Below are 5,746 nucleotides of genomic sequence, written 5' to 3' on the forward strand. Positions count from 1 at the left end.
GGTAAAAAGAGGCCCAGCACACACAAAAAACATGCACCCACACTACCACAGGCCAGCTTTTGCCATGGCTTAGTAAAAGTTAACCCTCCATTGCTCCAATACAGAATAAGCACCTGTATATAATATGTAAACCGCTTTGATTGTAACCACAGAAAGGCAGTCCCATCCTCTTTCATCACAGCAGTTGTTGCTTGATCCCTTGGGACCACATCCAAGGGGGTGTCTTAGGGACAACTGGACTTATTCCTTCCCATCATTTGTTATTCATGCCTCAGTATTTCCCTGAGATACCTCAAAAAAACTGAACTGTTGATGTTGATCCCCAAGAGGAATCACCTGCTAAGATGGTTCTGAATCAGATTTAAAGGTCACCCTCCTGATATGTACTGCTTGAACCAGCCCCACAGCCTTCCCTCTGATGTATTCCTGCCTATGATGAAACAGGAAGTTACATCAGAGGGAAGGCTGAGGGGCCAACATGTGCAATGTGTATTAGCTGCTAATCGCTGCTGTGAAAATCTGCTATTTAAAAGGTATGTGGGGGAGGGGGATATTTGAGAGACCATATGGCATGCAGGTGAGAGAGAGAGAGCGACCAAATCACTTGTGGGACAAGGCGGAGTTCTTCTGCCCACCCATCTTAGGTCCAGGCCCACCCAAAATTTGGGTGTCTGGCTACACCCCTGTTTTCATCTTAAGAAATGTTTCACATTCCACCTTCTCAAGGATGCGTAAAACATAGCTAACTGTAGTTCCATGTCCTTTAGTGGAGACACTAATTCTTCATGTAGAATCATTAAGTTTAAACCCTCTAAAGATTTATCTACCTCTGCTTTAAAGGATACAGACATCTGTTGAGCTTGTTCCTCTGGCTGCAGAGAAGTTTATCTTTTGTATCAACTATAGGGGTTGATCCCTTTGAGATGCAATTACAATTGTTTCTTCTACACTTGACGTTTTTTGGCCAACAAAATGATAAAGAAGAGGATATTATTAGTGTAAAAAGGCCTAGTCCCATTGATGCTCTCATAGACACTTTTAAATGATTAGTCAACAAAGAAGCTTTGTAAATTACCTCTCAGCAGACATTATAATATGACAACAGTTCTTGTGTTGAACATCTTGCTTTACAGACCTTGCAAACCAATTTGGACTTAATGATCAAAGCAGTGGACAAGGGAGAAGCCATTGTGGTGATGGACGGATTAAATATGTGCAGGAGATTGAGAGGGGCTTTGACACAATTGAACAGTTTTTGCCTGCAATTCTCTATAATTACATGTGCAGCACTGATACAGCTAAGTACAAGCTTTTCTTGAAGAAAAATTTTATTTGATGGTGAAGAATGGCTGGTGTTAAATATGGTCACCTAAATTTTAGGTGTGCCAGTACTGGGTTCCACTTGTATTTTATAAACTAGAAACCTCGTTTATATTATAGAATAGGCCAGTGGTTCCCAAACCTGGTCATGGAGGCACCCTAGTCAGTCAGGTTTTCAGGATACCCACAATTAATATTCATGAGAGAGACTTGCATGCAGTGGAGGCAGTGCATGCAAATCTCTCCCATGAGTATTAATTGTGGATATCCTGAAAACCTGACTGGCTGGAGTGCCTCCAGGACCAGGCTTGGGAACTACTGGAATAGGCACATACCATGCAGCCTCGAGGTGCCTAAATGGAGGTGCTCAGTATAGAATTGCATCAGAACATAAGACTATAAGACTAACCATACTGGGTCAGACCAATGGTCCATCTAGCCGAGTATCCTGCTTCTAACAGTGGTCAATCCAGGTCACAAGTACCTGGCAGAAACCCAAATAGTAGCAACATTCCATGCTACCAATCCGAGGGCAAGCAGTGGCTTCCCCCATGTCCATCTCAATAACAGACTAAGGACTTTTCCTACAGGAACTTGTCCAAACCTTTTTTAAACCCAGATACGCTAACTGCTGTTACTACATCCTCCAGCAATGAGTTCCAGAGCTTAACTATTTTTTGAGTTAAAAAAATATTTCCCCCTATTTGTTTTAAAAGTATTTCCACTTAATTTCATTGAGTGTCCCCCGATCTTTGTACTTTTTGAAAGAGTGAAAAATCAATTCACTTTTCCTACTTCTACACCACTCAGGATTTTGTAGACCTCAATCATATCCCCCCTTCAGGCGTCTCTTTTCCAAGCTGAGAGCCCTAACCTCTTTAGCCTCTCCTCATATGAGAGGAGGTCCATCCCCTTTATCATTTTGGTCACTCTTCTTTGAACCTTTTCTAATTCCGCTATATCCTTTTTGAGATACGGCACTAGAATTCCTAGCATCTATAGTGTGGCTGAAATTAATGGAAAGGGGACTTACGTGTATAGCAGCTGCCACCATATGGATAAGTTCTTTTGAATATCTGGCCCCTTGGATTCACTAGTTAACTCAGTTTAGTATAGTTTAATTTACATATTTGCTATACCAGCCTTCATAACTCAAGCGTCAGAGTGGTTTACGTCATAAATATTATAAATGAGGGAGTCTACCGAACAGGATAGCACAGAAGTTGCCCATCATGTGAGCTCAAGTAGTTGTATTAAGGACAATTGAAGAGGTGAGAAGGGTGTAGGAAAGACTAGCCCATTGAGCCAAGAGCCTCGTCAAAAGTTTAAGTAAAAATAAAAGTTGTAAGATCCTTTATGAACTTAGCAAAGGAGGAATCTGTGTGTAAAAAGCAAGGAGGGAGTTCCATAATGACGGGGGGGGGGGGGGGGGGGCGGCAAATAAAAGAAGGTAATATTACAAGTCTCCTCATAATAACGAGTTTGGACTCTCATCAGAACATGACAAAGATTCTCATTTAGGGATCTTGTGGGCCTGGATGATTTTGCAGGAATTAAATGCTTGGAAAGGTAGAATGGTAGACCGGTATAAAAAGCCCTTACTAATAAGTAGGGTTTAAAAGGGGATTCTATGGCTTAATGGGAGCCAGTGTTCCGTAGTCAGCAAAGGGGTAACATCATCGTACTTCTGGCTGAATACAGAAATGTTATAGTTGTGTTCTGGATATTTTGGTGTCATATGAGAGCTCAATTCCTTAAACCACTATAGAGAACATCCCCATATTCTAAGCAGGACAGAACCAAAAAAGTGAATCAGTGCTCTAAAGGTACTCTGATCAAGTCCTAATCGGATAGTGTGAAGCTGTTGTAATGCAAGGAAGCATATCTAACTACTGTGGAGATCTGCAACACAAAATTGAGCTTGGTGTACAAAAATAAAATAAAATCCAAACCCATGGCATTGGGGCATTTAATAGCAGAGCAATCCAAGATGGACTATCTAAGTGATCTGATAGCCACATAGGTAGGTCTTTGGCAAGATTTAATTTTACAATAATCGCCAGGACTATATAAATTAAAATGTAATTTCCAATGTCTAGTTAAGGTAATATCACCAGCAATAGAAAACTAGGGCATAATTAGTTGAAATCAAATTATATCAATTATTATTTTATAACATATAATGTGATATTATAATATATAGGATGAGATAAACCATGTGCTCAAATTATGCCACTCTTTTTCTCTTTTCAAGATTGTGGCCACATGTTCATCATTGCACACAGAAAAAAATCTCCCCTATTCATGACCATCTCTGGCAAAAGGTAATTAAAGTCACCAGAAACAAACAAACAAAAGAGGTCTTAATGAATTCTGTTAGAGCCAACAATTTGTAATACAACAGTTCAAACCCCTTCCTTTTATGTGAAAAAATAAAGTTCAAAATTGTAACTTTTGCAGACTGCCTATGGATTCATGACATTAAAAACTTTATTCATTCAATGGCAATTACTATCACAGAACTTTTCAAAACTGACACTCTGTCAGTGATATGCCCACAGAAAAATAATTGTATGATTTAAATCTGCAAACCTCAGTGGTGACACTTGCAGGCTAATAAAATTTTTAAGCCACAAGAATTGCACACCCACCTTCCTCGTCGGTTTTACAGATATTTCATGCTACAAATATTTAAACTCTACTTATAAATATGTTCAACAATACTCATCTTGTCACAAGATCAGTCAACGGCCTTTTGCCTTTCAGAAAAACATTGAAGACCCATCTCTTCAAGAAAGCCTACCCTAATGATTCAACTTAACTAAAGCCTGCCCACATGATTCTTACTGACGATTGTTATACATTGACCATGTTTCCCATTATCCTTATTGCTATCCCATATCTATTCCTCTCCATCTTCCTATGCCTACCTTCTAACGCTGATTTCCTTCTGCACCCAATTCCTCCTATGTTCAACTTTACTTATCTGTGAACCCCATTAATATTACATTTACTACAAATTGTATATTCTTCTTATGACTTTGTAATTCTTTATATTGTTACTATGTAAGCCGCATTGAGCCTGCCATGTGTGGGAAAGCGCGGGGTACAAATGTAATAAATAATAATAATAATATTATTTCTGTTGGGCAGGGACTGCTAACACAGTAAATTCACAAGATGAGTATTGTTGAAATATATTGAACATTTAAGTAGAGTTTAAACATTTGTAGCATGAAATATCTGTAAAACCGATGAGGAGGTAGGTGTGTAACTCTCGCGGCTTAAAAATTTTATTAGCTCAAGTGTCACTACTGAAGTTTGCAGATTTAAATCACACAATTATTTTTCCATGAAAAAAAAAATCGGCCATTCTCAACATTTTGGATCTGCTACTTTAGTCACCTTTTCCCATAGATGGTCAATTGAAAAATGTCTCATCATATATTCCAATCCACAATACTGGGCTAGATCAAATTATTCAAATAACTGAACCATATATGATTAATATGCAAAACACAATCAGTTATGCTTGATACTCATTTATTACTTAGTACAACAACTTTTTCATAAATATTTTTTCAATATAACACTCAATTCTACATTCATACTCTTTCACCCTACACCATACAATTTTACACCCATACAGTTTTACACATATTGAGAAAACGTACTAATACATATCATCTCTAGCTACTCTGTACCCCCATCAACCAACAATTTACTTCTCAAACCGTAGTCCACCATTTAAGCCAACTGCTATAACCTCTTGATGGTGAATCTTAGTAATTCCAGATGATTATTCCTTCACACATAATGGCTTGATGCATTAGTAGTCCCAAGGGTCATCCCACATGGTCTTAATTGATGTCCATTAGTCCATACCACCACCAAGTTTGATGGTCACCAGATACTCAAACGAGTAGCATACACAGTTCAATTAATTCTCAACTTAGTGCATCCTTAATTCATCCACTTAGCTGGGATTTGGTCCTTCTAACATGGTGTTTATGCACATGCAATGCAGTCCTGGATGGAACCAAGGGAGTGAGGATTTAGACTGAAAAATAATGCAATCTAACAAGATATTCAGCGAGAAATTACTTTATTCACAACAGTGTAAAACAGTAATTGATAGCAATGGGAGAATAGATCACAAAACAGAGTGACAGCATGGCTCCCTGAATCTCATGTTCTCTAGTTTACAGGCATCAAGGCATAGATTTTAATAAGCAAAAATTGTCAAGTCATAGTGATACAGACAAATGGTGGAAAAACAAGATAAACACTTTTTCTGGGACTAGGGTGCCTTATCTCAGGGGTGCAGAACATACATATGTCTCAATTAAATGTCTAGACTTTCATGTTGGCACCTAGTGGTCCACTAGTTAGTGGAACTTCCTGAAGTCACCTCCTGAGTGATCGC

The sequence above is a fragment of the Microcaecilia unicolor genome, chromosome 1 (genome assembly GCF_901765095.1).
Source record: "Microcaecilia unicolor chromosome 1, aMicUni1.1, whole genome shotgun sequence".
NCBI lineage: Eukaryota > Metazoa > Chordata > Amphibia > Gymnophiona > Siphonopidae > Microcaecilia > Microcaecilia unicolor.